This window comes from Ictidomys tridecemlineatus, unplaced genomic scaffold (assembly GCF_052094955.1).
Source record: "Ictidomys tridecemlineatus isolate mIctTri1 unplaced genomic scaffold, mIctTri1.hap1 Scaffold_1224, whole genome shotgun sequence".
In the NCBI taxonomy this organism is placed as follows: domain Eukaryota; kingdom Metazoa; phylum Chordata; class Mammalia; order Rodentia; family Sciuridae; genus Ictidomys; species Ictidomys tridecemlineatus.
The window spans coordinates 85,571-102,402 of record NW_027521118.1 but is presented as its reverse complement, the minus strand read 5'-3'; positions in this window follow the sequence as shown (position 1 = coordinate 102,402).

Sequence of the window (16,832 nt, the reverse complement as noted above, 5' to 3'; positions counted from 1 at the left end):
AGGGGATGTTCCCAGAACAGCCAGAACACCCACAGGCTTTCTAATAAGACAGCTCAGACCCTGAGGTGTAAGGATAGGTTGCATCCTTGAGCTTGCAATCCTCTTTCCTCGGCCTCTGGAGTGGCCGGATTTACAATAATGTTAAATACTGAAGATGAAGGAAGGCAGACTGGTATCTGCCTTCATATCAAAATGATCATCTCCACACTAACAATTACTTATCCCTTTCCACCACTCCCTCAAATGCTGCTCCAAAGGGAGTCACTTTTCCATCTGTTAAAGGTAAAACTGCCTGAAGAAATCATTATATTAAGGTACCCTCCAGGAGGTCTGGAAGAGCTCCACTAACCCATGTGTACAATCTAGGAGCTCAAAGCTCTTTGGAAGTGCAAAACTCCAGAGATTGCTTAAGCATGATAATTCCTGCCCTCTACTCAAGCTGCATGTGTGTTGGGGAAGAGGAAGAGGGTACATTCAGGGATCCCAAACCAGGGAGAAAGGATTCTTAGTAATCCAGAGCCATTTCATCTCTTAGGCTACTTCTTTGGAGAATATAAAGGTACTTTTTTGGAGAGGAGGGGGGATAGCACAGCCAGAGATGCCAAAGTCAGCAGGGTAGAGGTAGAAATAGCTATGGAAACTTCCTTTCCAGGGTTTCCTTAGTTAGATTTCTGATTAGTTTCTTGTTTATTCAGCCTTTCAGAACTGCCTATTATGTCTTCAGAAATCCGTGTACTCAGGGGGAAAGTCAAGCCCATTAAATAAGAAGTTGAGAAGTTTAGGAGAGTAATGTACATGTGAGTAGTCCTAGGTCAGGGGGATAAATAGGTGTGGCAGATTATGGACATGGGGCCTGGAGCTTCTTGATGGTACAGAACCAACAGGAGACTCACAAGGAGTTCAACAAGGTAGAGGAGCTTCTGAGACCCCGGGACTCAAGGACAGTTCAGTGGACCCCTGATGCTGGCGAAAACTAGGGCTGGGGGTGTAACTCAGTGGTAGAGTGCTTGCCTAGCATGGGCGATGCCCTGAGTTCTACCCAAGTGTGGGGGTGGCTGGTGACACACCAGCTAAAAACTTTTGGGAAAGGGAGTGTATGTTGCACTTACAAATTTTGATTATTGCCTTCCATTCTCCAAGACAGGCAAGAATTCAATTCAAACTGATGCCCTAAGTGAGCCAGATTCTGTTTTTTAGATTGTTTCGGTATATGTGTGTGTGTGTGTGTGTGTGTGTGTGTGTGTGTGTGTGTGGTACTGGGGATTCCACTGAGCCTTGTGCATGCTAGGCAAATGTTCTATCACTGAGCTATACCTACCCTGCCCATCTTTTCCTATATCAAGCCAGGGTCTTGCCAAGTTGCCCAGGATGGCCTTGAAGTTCCCGATCCCACTGTCTAGCCTCTAGAGTAGCTAGGATTACAGACAATAGGGCCCAGCCAGATTCTGCTTTAATTTTAGGTGTTGATGCTGATACTGACAGTCAGCCCAGATAACCTGCCTGGCCAGCAACCCTGCAGGCAAGACTCAGCTGCCCCGATGCATAAGAAATAAGGAAGCAAGGAAATACAAATTGTATGCCTGTTGACCAAACTGGGAAGAAGCAGCTAGATTGTTTCTCTATAAACCCTAAAGAAACTGGTTACAACTTACAGAAATAAAAGACAAGAGATATATATGTACAGATGTAGCTTGGCTATGTAGCCAGAGAATGCGAATTTCACTTCCTTGGCAGGAGCTTGGCCAGGACTTGCTCTTAATTTCAAAGGGGATCTATTTCAATGCTGTCTATACATTTGAATTGAACAGTTCCTCATTCTGGTCAACTTTAACCATGTCCCTATGAGCACTTTTCTCAACTAAGCCTCACTTTCCATAGCCTAGTTTAAACAAAATCATCCTACCCTGGCTTTTTATCACTCTCAATATTTAATCAAATTCTTCACTCTCCCCACCCTTGATGTCTCATCACCCTAACCTGCCTTCAGCAAGAATCCTGCTTAGTAATTCTAGTAAGAATCTCCCCTACCCTTGATGTGTTGTAGTAATTTTCCATCCACATTGCCACCAGCCTGTTCCTTGACTATACTTGCACTCAATGTCAAAACCAAAAGCAAAACCAAAAAAAATCTTCCATACTGCAACAGTCTTATCACTTTGACCTATCACAATAGTCCTCAATAAATCTTCCTTACTCTGTTAACTAGGGTCAGATAAATTTTTATTAAAAAAAAAAAGCCCCACCTATTCTAGACAGCCCTGAAATGCATCTCCAAGAACTAAGAGACACTTATCAGGATCTTATTACTTGATAACATAAGGTGAGGGGGTACAGGACCAAATCAAAGGATACCAATTTCTCAGAATATTTTTTCCATTTCTTAGTGGAGAGAGAGAGAGAGAGAGAGAGAGAGAGAGAGAGAGAGAGAGAAAGGAGAAATCACATCCTTAAATGCAATAAAGTTGTGATATGGAAAAACACCAAAGTGTTTAAAATAACAATATCCTAATAATCATTCCATTTACACAATAAAATTAAATATGGATTATTAATTAGTTTCATATTAATATCCTTCCAGAATGTCTTAACATGGAGTCATATTCTTCAGATAAACGGCCTTGATCGGGAGTTGGACACAATACCCTGGCCACATGGTTGTGTCACACTGTATCCCAAACACCTCTTATCACAGCCTGGGCTTCTCCAGGGCAGGAGCTCTGGTTAGGAGTCAGGATGGGAAGCTGCTCATCACAGCTGAGCACAGGCCTCTAATTCCATTATCTCTTGAAGAGTATCAAGTACAGGACTAGTGTTGTGGCTCAGTGGTAGAGTGCTTGCCTAGCACGTGTGAGGCCTTGGGTTCAATCCTCAGCACCACATAAAAGTAGATAAATAAAATCAAGATATTTTGTCCATCTAAAAATAAAAATTAAGAAAAAAAGAATAAAAGGTACAAATTGTGGACCATGAGAAGCTCCAGACAATATTTTGGTTCCTTAGATATCCAATAATGTAAATAAGTATATAATGTAAATAAGTTATAAATTTGTGCCTAGAACTTTTGAAGTTGAAACTTTTTTAAAATTTATTTTGTTGTACTGGGGATCAAAATCAGTGCCTCCCACTTGCTAGCCAAGCACTCTATTATCGAGCTACATCCCACTCCTTTTTATTTTGGAATTAGAGGTGTGTACTACTACAATGCACAGAAATTTAATTCTTTAAAAAATTTTTTAATCATAGCTGGACACAATACCTTTATCTTATTTATTTATTTGCATGTGGTACTGAGGGTTGAACCTAGCACCTCACATACTAGGTGAGCACTCTACCACTGAGCCACAATCCCCACCCCAGAAATTGAATTCTTTATTGCCCCTCTGGTCAAATTATGTCTGGTGCTATTTCTTTATATCATTACTTGATCTCAGTTAAAAAAAAAAGAGAGAGAGAGATTTAAGATTTTTTTTTTAGAGAGGAGAGAGAGAGACAGAGAGAGAGAGAGAATTATTTATTATTTATTTTTTAGTTTTCGGCGGACACAACATCTTTGTTTGTATGTGGTGCTGAGGATCGAACCCGGGCCACACGCATGCCAGGCCAGTGCCCTACCGCTTGAGCCACATCCCCAGCCCTCAAGAAAATTTAAGTCCTTGTCCAAGTGGTAATCACATTTCCCCAGTGGCAATCAATACAGACTTAATATTATTATATAGGCTTTAAGATTTTTTAAAAAATGTTTTTGGGGTTGACGGACCTTTATTTTATTCATTGATTTATATGCGGTACTGAGAGTTGAACCCAGTGCTTCATACATGTGAGGCAAGCACTCTACCACTGAGCCACAATCCCAGCCCTAGGCTTTAAGATTTTTTCCCAAGGATGTGTATGCATCTATGTGTCCATTTATAATGGATACAAATGAAGACTTCTCTGCTTCTGTTGGGGTATAAATGGCAGATAATATAGCTTACATTTCTACAGTTTTTTGTTATTTTTAGAATGGCTTATAAAGTGCTTTGTATTTGGTCATTCTATTAACTTAAGAGCAAGTAGAAATAATTCTTCTTCTCCTCCTCCTCCTCCTCCTCATCCTCCTCCTCCTCCTCCTCCTCCTCCTCCTCCTCCTCCTCCTCCTCCTCCTCCTCCTCCTTCTTCTTCTTCTTCTTCTTCTTCTTCTTCATCTTCTTCTTTGGTACTGGAGATTAAACCCAGGGACAATTAACCATGGAGCCACGTCTCCAGTCCCTCCGCTTTTTTTTTTTATTTTTATTTTTTAGTTGTAGATGGACACAATATCTTTATTTCATTTTAATGTGGTGCTGAGGTTTGAACCCAGTGCCTCACGTGTGCTAGGTGAGCACTCCTCCACTGAGCCACACCCCAGCCCCTTTATTTATTTTTATGTGGTGCTGAGGATCAAACCTAGAGCCTTGCATGTATGAGGCAAGCCCTCTACTACTAAGCTATAGCCCCAGCCTGCCTAGCCCTTTTTTATTTTTAAATTTTGAGACAGTGTCTTGATAAGTTGCTCAGGACCTGGCTAAATTTCGGGAGGTAGTCTCAAACTTGTGATCCTCCTGTCTCCGCCTCCTGAGTCATTGGGAATACAGGCATGTGCCACTGGGATTACAGACATATGTCACTGGGCCTGAAACGAGTAGGAATTATTGATAGAACAATTTTTATAGCAAATTTATAAGAAGAGAAAGTAGGCAGGCCCAGTGGCATATGCCTATAATCCCAATGACTTGGGAAGCTGAGACAGGAGGATTACAGGATCAAGACCAGCCTCAGCAACTTAGCAAAACCTTAAGCAACTTAATGTTGCTGTCTCAGAATAAAAAATCAAAAAGTTCAGTGGTAAAGACCCCTGGGTTAAGTCCTCAGTACAAACAAACAAACAAACAAACATAAAAAGATAAGGAATGAGCCCTAAGTTTTCTTACACTTTTTTTTAATGTTTTTAGTTATAGATAGACACAATACCCTTTATTTATTTATTTGTTTATTTTAATGTGGTGCTGATGATTAACCCAGTTCCTCACACATGCTAGGCAAGTGCTCTACCACTGAGCTACAACACCAATCCTACTTATACTTTTTGATCTAACAATTTTTTAACCTTTCTAGAATGATTCTATATGTACTTTTTCATTTGCAAGTCAAAATTCTAACTAAAAATATAATTTAGGTTACATTAGTGATGTACACATTTTATGAAAACATTTATTATGTAAAGAAAACTATAATAATCAATATGTACACATTAATGCCTTGTGCATCACCCTCAGTTTATGGTTCAAGATGGTGGTGATGATGATGATGATGATGATGATGATGACGACGACGAGGACGGCAAGGATGATGATGAAGCCTGATTTAGTTGAGAGCATGCTCTGTGACCAGGCATAGAGGTTGGTGCTTTCCTATGGTCCCAACTACTATGAAGGCTGAGTTTGAGACCAGACTGGGCAATTTAGAGAACCTCTGTTTCAAACTTTAAAGAGCCTGGTGGGGGGGGTAGCTCAAGGGTACAGTGTTCCTGCGTTCAATCCCCGGTGCCAGGCAGGGTGTGGGGAAAGAACAGTTGGTGGAAGAGGATTGATTTAATTCCTGGCTCTTACTCTTGTTGACTGTGTTGTCTCAAGGAAGTTACTTAATCTCTGGACTTTAATTTCCTTATCTATGAGAGGTCATGATGATCATGATTATGATAATAATAATTCCTAGCCCATAGGATATTTATGAGGATCAAATGAATTAATATCTGCACCGTTTTAAAATAGTGTCTAGCACTCAAATTCTTGATGAATTAGAATAGTGCCTAGCATATAGAATACACAAAGTAACTATTTTTTAAACAAAGCAATGATAATTAATATTCGCTGCAAACTTACTGTGTGCCTGATTCCAAGTTTAGTACTTTGAACACATTATTGCTTTTCATCCTCCCAGAATCCTATATGAAGGATAGAGATTCAGGTTACAGATGAGAAAACCTGAAACCCAGAGTGCTTAAGTAGTTTGTCCAAAGTGGCACAGCTAGTGTGTAGCAGAATTGAGCTGAGTTAGACTATCTCTATCTAAAGGTTATATTAATACCCACTGCATGTCCTTGTTGCATTTAAACCATTCTACTATTGATGGAGTTGATTCTATACAATTTTCGTTCCTCTACAACCTCAGTGAGCTGCATAAACATTCCACTTTGTCATTCTTTTCTTTTTTGTAAGTATTCAGATAAATCTTAATTTATTCTTATCTTTTTGATATCAAGGTATACACATTTTTTTTGAGACAGTTTCTCCCAATACTGTCCAGGCTGCCCTCAAATTTATAATCCTCCTACCTCAGCTCTCTGTGTAGATGGGATTTCAGACATGTGCCACCATGCCTGCATAGAGATATATATTTAATGCCAAACAAAATAACATAGATATCTTTAATAAACATATAAGGATAATAAAAATGGTATTAGGCTCACAAATATTCTGTCTCTGCTAATAAGGAGATTACTTGAATTATTTAATCTATTACTTTGGTGATCAAATATTTTATTTGTTTGACCCCAGATTGAATTCTTCTGAAGTAGAGTAAGGCCAGAGGTACCAGGAACTGAACCCAAGGGTGCTTAACTACTAACCCATATCCACAGCCACTCCCCAGCATTTTTTGTTTGTTTGTTTGTATCAGGGATTGAATTCAGGGGCACTCAACCACTGAGCCACATCCCTAGCCCTATATTGTATTTTATTTGGAGACAGGGACTCACTGAGTTGCTTAGTGCCTCACCATTGCTGAGGCTGATTTTGAACTGGTGATCTTCCTGTTGAAGTGGCACCTCCTTTCTCCACAGAAAAGCCCTCTTCACCATGGCTAATTTTAGGACTGTCAGCAAAAGAGTCCATTGTAGATAAACTTCATATTTTCATGTCACCCTGTTTACTTGGCCACTGGCCGAGAAGATACTAGCACTCCAGGTGCTGGACACCCCCTTACTAGTTTTCACAAACGTATCCAGTATAGTACTTTGAACAAATGTGCAAACAAGTCCTCTGGTCTTGAGCTGGGCTTCACAGAGATATCTACATTTTTAAGATAAGTTACAAATGGGCTCCATGGTAACAGCTGGCAGGGGGAGGAAAGAAAGGGGAGATGAAGCTCTCCCCTTCTCAGGTGTTGTCCTTGAAGAGTTAACTTGCCCAGAACAGTGAAAGCAAAAGCTGCTTTTATGTGAACTTCTGCAGACTGTGAACTTCTGAGCCCCTCCCCTTACATGCTGGGTATAAAACTCTGAAACCAGGGTTCAGGGGATTAATTGATTACAGCAAAAGCTGTACCCTTTGAACCTGGCTGCAGCCAAATAAAACTGTTTCCTGCTATCTTCGGTGCCTTTTGTCAACCCAAATGGGACAGAGGAGGTAAGAAAGGCTATTCTGCCTCTTTTGTCTCTGGGGACCGGCTTCCCCAGGGCAATGGGGGACTGAGGTCCCCTTGTTGGCCCAGGCCACTCTTGGCCTGAAGGAGTATCCACTCATCCAGCACCCTGGGGCTGCCACCCCAGAGCACAATAGAACCCACTGGCAGCAGGAACCAGAATTATGGTTTTGGAGCACCACCCAGCTGAACAGGTAGAACCGAATCCATTTGGTTTTGCAGCCCACCTGACTTCCCCTTTGAGGCCTAAGCAGGTGGAAAAGAGGCTTGATCACCCTCTGTTGGGTCCTGAGTACCCTCCAAAGTGGTTGGAGCTGAAGTGGACCCGGTGAGTAGCCCGAGTAGCCTCTGTTCAGGGTCAGTGTGGTTTGGAATTGTTGGAATTTGGGCGATATAGAAATTCTGTCCTGGCCATGTCTGTGTGAAAGTGTATAAATGAGATGGACAAAGGGAAGGGTTCTGACCCAACCCAAGGGCCGAAGCAAGTGCAGAGTCCTGATCCGAGGTTCCATGGCACCTCATACAGTCTATGGTGGAATTTCACCAAGGAACATCTAGGTGAAAGCTCCAGGTCGGGGTTGATACCGACCTACAAGGCTAACAGGGCCCTAAGTCCCCGAGAGGGGAGCGGCCGGAGATGGACAAAGCAAGTCTTGTAGTAAATGTGTTTTGTTCTAAGTGTGTGACACCGATGCAGGGTGGAACATGGGAGGCACACTAAGGAAACTGAGCCTTCTGAAATGTGTGTTAGAAACCTTTAGGAAGGTTTTCCTGGTAACTGTGGGGTGAGACTCACTCCACAAAGGTGGCATACTCTGTGAATTAGAGTGGCTCACCCAAGATGTGGGCTGGCCACCAGAAGGATCTTTACATGAGAGAATCATTGCTGAGGTCCTTTTGATTGTTGTTGGAACCCTGAACCAATTCTCTTATATTGATTGTTGTCAAGAGATAGTACAGAAACAGCCCCCTTGGTTGAGAGCCTGTCTAGATGGACAGTCCAAGCTGATGTCAGCCAGGAGCATAGTGGTCTCTAAGACCCACCGGAAAGCAGCTAAACAGAAAATCTGACTAGGAAAGACACGAAAGGAAACAGTTTTCCCCATGAGCCAGAAGAGGACCCATAACCAACTTTGCCAAACCACTGGGACAGCAGAGTGTCCCCTCAGCCCTCTTGTCCTCAGAGGCAACAAATGATGATCCCCAATACTGGCTATTCCTTCCTCTGTGATGTCCTCAGAGCCAAATGCTTCCTAGGACCAAAGACTCTTTCACCTCCCAAGATGAAGGTGGGAAATTTGTCCCAACATTAGAGCCATAACTCAGATGAGAACTCTCTAGATGCCCCAGCAAGGGATCAAAGGACACGCCCATGTTGACCAGAAGGGAAATGTCTGAGGGAGACAAGGCAGTTTTGAGTGCCAGCCTTTCACCACCATTGAGCTCATAAGCTGGAAAAACCATACTCCCTCCTACACGGAGAAACCCTGGGCCATGACTGATCTGATGCAACCCATTATCCAGACCTAGAATGGGGCCCCAATGAAGAAGGTCTAAAGATAAAGAGATGTCAAGGAGCCCTCAGAGAAAGTCTAAAAGAATAGAAAAAGGAGAACAAAACATTGTCTGTGCTAAAGAGTTAGGAGGAATCAGAGCCAGCCATGAGCCCCAGCCTAAGAGGGCTTTTCTGTAGAGAAAGGGGGTGCCACTTCAATTCCCCCCTTAAATGATGCTCCCCATAATTTAATCCTTTAAATTTAAGAGCAACATTACCATTATCTTGGCTTAAAGCCTTATATAATGCCATCCTTGTCATCCTTTCAACAGCAGCTTCTATAGTGGACCCCATAGTTTTAATGCACAGTGGAGCCAAATATGGGAGCAATGAACAGGTTAACAGCAGAATAACCACTACACCAGTTAAGCTTTTAAATCTACCAAGAGTTGAAAACTATCTCCCAAAAGCATGTTTGGGACTCAAACTTTAATGCCTTTCTAAGTATGAATGGGCACATGTGCTAGTTCTCTTGTGTTGTTGGCTATATTTTAACTCTTTGTCTACTGTCATCCATTTAGATGCAACAATCTGAGCTGTTGAACTCTCCACATATTTCTCTTTCCTCAGCCAGTAGTTAATCTAACGCCAAGCAGTTTTGATAATTAGCCACTCGCATCTGGTCTGTTGTGTGGCTACGAGGTCAAAGACTGTGGCAGTCTGATTAATAATAATTTCTAGTACAGCTTGTAAGTGAATAATTCTGTTTAACATGTAAATAGAAGTTTTATAGCTCCAACTGTCATTTTGTGCCCAGGTAGCTGGAGCATAAGTAGCAATAGTCCTCTGGGGTGACCAGTTACCTTCACCCCAAGATTTGTGACCTCCTAAATCAAGTGTCTTTCCAATAGACCTCTTTTTCCTTTCCAAACAGTCATCCATCCATTGCATTCCTCTGGTGGACGGTTCCTAAATATATGTTTTACCACCTCTTAGTTATAGTGGATTGTCTTGATATATGGTTCACATGAACTTCTTGGTTGGAATAGGAGTAGGACAGAACCCCTTAAGGTTATCAAAGGAAACCAAACTGAATAATAGACTAATATTTTGGTTAGCATAGGTTAAACAGCATAAATTAATAAAGCCAAACTAATAACACCAAACAAATCTTAGCAAGATTAAAAAGTATAAGTGAAATTTTGCTACCCAGAGTCCTGTCAGTAAGAGTTCCAGTTATCAAACCACTAGCAAAAAAAAAAAAAAAAAAAACCAGAGAATTAGGTATATATCTAGAAACAAGGGGTGGAAATGCATTATAGTATAAGAACTATCTTAGAGGTTGAAAGAGTTCATTAGTCCTGGTGGGAAGTTTATCTTTCACTGTGCTTTGATCAGCCAGTCCCTGAGGGCTGAAACAGAGCAGTAGTCTCCTGAAGCTTCCCCAGTGAGTATACCACTCAGCTTCTGGAGTGACTGGAGCAGGGCTGTTGTCCTTCTGATCCTCAGTCTTCTCTGGTGCTCCTTTTTCTTCATAATGGTCAGCTTTAAGGGCATAGCAGCATCTGGAGAGCACTCCCAGTCCTCAGCTGCAGGCATGACTCTGGTGTAGTGAATCCAGGGACCTATCTCTGCAAACCTTACTACAGTTGGGGTGGAAAAAACAACAGTGAAAGGGCCCTTCCAAAGAAGTTTAGGAGTTGAATATTTCATTTTTTGACCAGACTCAATCACCAGGCTGGAAGGAGTATGCACCTGTGGTCAAACTTACTGGCAATATTTCTCTAACTCATTGGTTGAGAACATGTAAAGTTTTCCCTAAGTCCTGAAGATGTCATCTCAGGGTTAATTTTCCTACCTCTCTTAAGTCTCCCTGTAGACCCCTAATAAGAGGGGTCTCCTGTATATTATCTCAAAAGAAAAGAATCTATTCCTCCTAGTGGGAGTGGATCTAATCCTCAACAGTGTAATAAGGAGAAATTCATCACAATATAGGTGAGTCTCCTAACACAGCTCACCCAATTGAGCCTTAAAGTCCTGTTCATCCTTTGAACTTTACCAGAACTCTACAGCCTATAGGCAGTATGTAACTTCCATCTGATGTTTACACTTTTGGTCAGTAATCATATCACCTCTGCCCAAAACCTGGCCCATTGTCTGAGCCAAAAATTATTGGGACACCAAATCTGGGAATAATTTCCCAGAGAAGCATCCTAGTATCTCCCTAGCCTTTTCAATGTGGGTGTGAAAGGCTTCCACTTGTCAGAGTATGAACACACAAAAAAACAAAAGGGTAGTTCAGTGAAGTTTACTTCCAACTCTTCCAAAGGTGCTCCTCCTATAGTTTGGATTCCTGGTGGGAGCTCTGGCCCCTGACTAGGATTGTTGTGAGCACAAACCTCACATTGTTTGCAGATCATCCAGGTGTTGCTTGTGAGACAGGGGACATAGAAATGTCGACTCAGAATTGTCTCAAGTGCTGTATGTGAAGCCAAATTTAAAGATAGGTAGTTAGTGTAATTAGGTAAATCGGGTCTAATATCCAGTAAAATAAAAAATGAAGGCCATGTTGAGAATGGAGCCCTGAAAAGCAGAGCAGCACTTGGGAAAATTGAAAAGTTAATGTTCCAAGGCCCTGAGCCCATTCTAAAGAAGTGTTAATGAAGCAGCTCCTAGCAAACTGGAAAGTGTTAATCTAAAGCAGCCCCAGACCCTTCCTGCCCAGATTACTCCTCTGGCCCATCTGCCTCTCAACTTTTGGGTCTTCTCACCTATATTCTATCACTGCAAGATAACATAACAAAGGACAGAAATGCAGGAAAGCTGAAAGAAGACCTTGGCTATAAAAAAGGAAAGACATGGCCCTTCCATGGATTCCACCTCTTGGGTCCCCTTCTTCCTCCTGGGAGAAGACTTTTCTGCTGTCCTTAATAAAGCTTCTACTTTCCACTCTAAATTGACCTCGGTGTGCTTCTCTGGTGTTATACTTAAGCATTGGGGAAGCAAGGACTCATCACCAGTAAACAGTGGTAACATATGTCCAACATGTTTTCCTGCAAAGCTATCTGATGGCTGGGGCTAGAATCTCCCGGATGGCTATTCCAGCCATTAGAAAATCTCCACCATCCATCTGGGAGAAAATTTTCAGTCTTAAATCACTTACTTTCATGTTGGGAATATGTTGGCTCCCATTCTCTTAGCTAGTGGGCCAGGCAGAGGGCAGCATTTAAACCTGGGACTGGATTTTCTTCCCATTTTTTGCAGACAGCTAACCTGGCCTCTCTGTCACCTCTGTGGTTGCACTGAGAAACTAGTGTTTCCCATTGGATGACCTTGGCAATATATAATCACAACTTTCCTGGGAGCCCATAGTGCATCCAAAAGTTTAACAATTTCTTGCCCATACATCATGTCCCTTTTTTTTTCTCTCCTGAGTTAATTAACCTACATAAGGGCCTATGAACATGAAGGTAGCAAATGCATGTTTTGAGTCTGTAAATATCCACACAGACTCCTGCTGTCAAGTGAGGTGCTTGAATCAAAGCAATAAGTTTTACTTTTATGCTGAAGTTCACTGAGGCAGATATTCTGCCTCGACAGTAGAGTCAGAGTGACCATTGCATATCCAGCAAAACATACCTCATCTTTTATAAAACTGCTTCCATCTGTGAAGTACTCTGCATCAGCGTCCTTGAGGGGCTGGTCTGTTAGGTCTGGTCTGCTGGAGAACAAAACATCCATGACCTCAACATATTGATCAGGCTTTCCAGGTCCAATGGGCAGCAAAGTTGCCTGGTTTAGAGTTCTGATGACCTCAACGTGGATACATGGGTTTTCACATAACATGCCCTGATATTTGACCATTTTTTCATTAGTCAACCAATAGTGTCCTTTATTTTCTAAAAATATCAAAATTGAATGAGAAACTCTGACAACCAGTTCTTGTCCAGTCTATCAGCTTCCAACACCAGAAGAGCTGTGGCTGCAAGAGCCCATAAACAAGGTAGCTAGCCCTGGGCTACAGAGTCCAGTTGTTTGGACAAATAGGCCACTGGATGGTGCCATGTCCCCAGCATCTGAGTCAAAACTCCCATAGCCACTCCAGACTGATCAGGGACATACAGAAAGAAAGGTTTTGTGAGGTCAGGGAACCCTAACCCAGGTGCACTGGGAGTGCTTGTTTAATGTCCTCAAAGGCCTTTTGCTTAGTTGACCCCATATTAGATCCCCTTTTCTCCCCTTTGTGGCTTCATAAAGGGGTTTTGTCATAACTGAAAGCTGGAGATCCACATATGGCTGAACCCAGTAGCTCCCCCAAATTCTCTAGTCTGATGGCAGGTTGAAGGTACTCAGGAATTGAGCAGATCTCCTGTTTCTTTTGAGGCTCAGTGGTTGTTCTGTTCTGTTGTTGAGTCAGATGGTAACCAAGGTATTTGAATTTTTCTTGATAAATGAGGACTTTAAGTTAGAGTCCAGTGTTGTCGCAAAGATGGTGTACTCAAACACCTGGGAAGAACTGTCATTTAGAGAAGGGAGATGTACATAGAGCCTCTGGTGCTTTAAGATGCAGGAATTTTTTGTTATCTCCCAGTGCAGGATCTTGGCTGCTAGACTTTTCAATTCTTAATCTAATGTAAATCTTAGCAGAGATTGATGACCTGGGACATCATTTGTATAAAAGGCACCTATGTCAATTTCACTGTGGGCCATCTGCCAAGGTTGGAGGGCAGCGGTGTGGTCCCATGCAGGTCCCAGTTTGGCAGCCACATTGTACCCAGCTATGTGTTTCTCTTTGTCTGCATGGTTTTACCCTCCTGCCAGGTGGGAGCCTGCTCTAATTGTATATAGTAGCTGCCCCACTTGTGTTGTTGTTCAGTATGACTGAGTGCATGGAGCTCTGTGTCCCTTCCTGCTGGTGGCTCACAGTGTGTGGCTTGGAGCCAGGGTGGCATGTCCTTTTGGAGTGAGCACCCTATGGCCCAGTATCAGCTATTAACATGAATATATTCCTGGTTCATTTGGGGGCTTGCAGCAGCTGAGCCCTCCTGAGGCACTGGGACCTGTGCATCAGATACAGTTGTGTGTGTCTATGGGACCCCTGCCATATTTATCAATCATCAACTTCTGAGCAAGAGGAAAGAAACTGAAAGGAGGGGCTAGGTCCAAAGGCTGGGGGAAAACATTCACTCCTTCTCTGTTCAAGGCTTCACATTTGAGCATGGCAGTGGGTGCTTGCCCGCTGGGGCCACTGGAAGCTTCCCCTTTTGTCTGGCCAGGATTTTTTTTCCTTATAAACATTTGAACCATTGGCTTTGTTCTAGTGAGAATGCCTTTGAGTGACCTCTGGGTTTGTGATGAGGGCAGCTGTAAAGAGATCCAAACTCCTCTCTATCTTGTTGGTCTGCCTGTCTTTGAGCCTCTATGTATTGATTGATGGAAACTGTGGTGGCCATCTTTGTCAGCTCTCTGGCACACTTCTCAGTAAAGCCCTCTAGGATTATAATTTTTGGCAAATGGCTCTCTGAGCCTGTCCCACAAAGGGTGCATTGATCACCTGTTGTTGCACCTGTGCATTTCTTCACTGGCAAACTTGCATTGCAGCTGCAGTGTTTGTATGGTGCCCCTCCTCCCCCAGGCACCTCTGGACAAAGAGAGGGGCGGCAGTGGCAGTGTCCTGGACATTTAGCTCTGAGTCACTTGGGCACATCTCTTTTGAATATTGCTGCCAGTTTCATAGGGCAGAGGGGTCTTAGGCAGATGAGGGGCCCAGAGAAATGTTCAGGGCTATCAGAGGGTGCGAGAGGGAGATGCTGGAGCAGGGAAAGGCTTATCTTGGCTCTGTTTGTCTGCAGAAGCACTCGGCTTTGGCTAGGCCTCAGAGCTGGCTCCAATTCCTTCTAACACTTGGGCACAGACAGTGTGTTTTGATCTCTTTTTTCTATTTTTTTCAGACTTTCTCTGAGGGTCTCTTGACATCTCTTTATCTTTAGACCTTCTTCTTTGTTGCGACCCCATCCTAGATCTGGATAATGGGCTGCATCAGATCAGTCATGGCCCAGGGTTTCTCCGTGTAGGAGGGAGTATGAGTTTTCTAGCTATGAGTGCAATGGTGGACAAAGGCTGGCACACAAAACTGCCTTGTCTCCCTCAGACATTTCCCTTCTGGTCAACATGGGCGTGTCCTTTGATCCCTTGCAGGGGCATCTGGAGAGTTCTCATCTGAGTTGTGGCTCTGATCTTGGGACAAATCTCCCACCTTAATCTTTGGAGGTAAAAATGTATTTGAATTTGCCTTTGGCTCTGAGGCCATCACAGAGGAAGGAATAGCCAGTATTGGGGGCCATCATTTGTTGCCTCTGAGGACAAGGGGGCTGAGGGGACAGTCTGTTGTCCCAGTGGTCTTGGCAAAGTTGGGTAGAGGGGCACATAAGGTCTTGGGTCCTCTTCTGGCTCACGGGGAAAACTGTTTCCTGTCCTCTATTTCCTAGTCAGGTTTTCTGTTTTGCTGCTTTGACTCAGATGCTGGGGACATGGCACCATCCAGTGGCCTATTTGTCCAAACAACTGGACTCTGTAACCCAGGGCTGGCCACCTTGTTTATGGCCCTTGCAGCCACAGTTCCTCTGGTGTTGGAAGCTGATAAATTGGCCATGGGACAAGAACTGGTTGTCAGAGTTCCTCATTCAATTTTGACATTGTTAGAATATAAAGGACACTATTGGTTGACTGAATGATCAAAATCAGGGCATGATATGTGAAAACCTATGTATCCTTGTTCATGTCATCTGGACTCTAAACCCAGCAACTTTGCTGCCCCTTGGACCTGGACAACCTGATCACAACTATATTGAAGCCATGGATGAAGTGTTCTCCAGCAGACCAGACCTAACAGACCAGCCTCTCAAGGACGCTGATGCAGAGTACTTCACAGGTGGAAGCAGTTTTATAAAAGATGAGGTATGTTTTGCTAGTTATGCAGTGGTCACTCTGGACTCTACTATCAAGGCAGACCTCTGCCTCAGGGAACCTCAGCACAAAAAGTAAAACTTATTGTTTTGATTCAAGCACCTCAGTTGACAGCAGGAGTCTGTGTGGATATTTACAGACACAAAATACCCTTCATGTTCATAGGGCCTTATGTAGGCTAATTAAATCAGGAGAGAAAAAAGGGGGGGAACATGATGTATGGGCAAGAAATTGTTAAACTTTTGGATGCACTGTGGGCTCCCAGGAAAGTTGTGATTATATATTGCCAAGGTAAGGGAAACATTGTGGTTTCTCAGGGCAATAGGAGGCCAGGTTAGCTGTCTGCAAGAAACGGGAAGAAAATCCAGACCCAGATTTAAATGCTGCCCTTCTGCCTAGCTGACTAGCTAACAGATTGGGAGCCAACACACTCCCAACATGAAAGTAAATGATATAAAACTGAACAAGAAAATTTTCTCCCAGGTGGATGGTGGAAATTTTTTGATGGCCAGTATAGCCATCCCGAAGATTCTAGCCCCAGCCTTTATCAGAGAGTTTTGCAGGAAAACATGTTGGACATACAGCACTTGAGACAGTTCTGAGTCACATTTCTATGTCCTCCAGCTCACAAGCAACAGTTGGATGATCTGCAAACAATGTGAGGTTTGTGCTCACAATAATTCTTGTCAGGGGCCAGAACTCCCACCAGGAATCCAAATTGTAGGAGGAGCACCTTTTGAAGACTTGGAAGTAAACTTCACTGAACTACCATGCTCACGGGGCTATAAGTAAGTTTTGGTTTTGTGTGTTCCCACTCTGACTAGGAAGCCTTCCCCACCAGCACTGAAAAGGCTAAGGAGATACTAGGATGCTTCTCTGGGAAATTATTCCCAGATTTGGTGTCCCAGAAATAATTATTGGTTCCAACAAT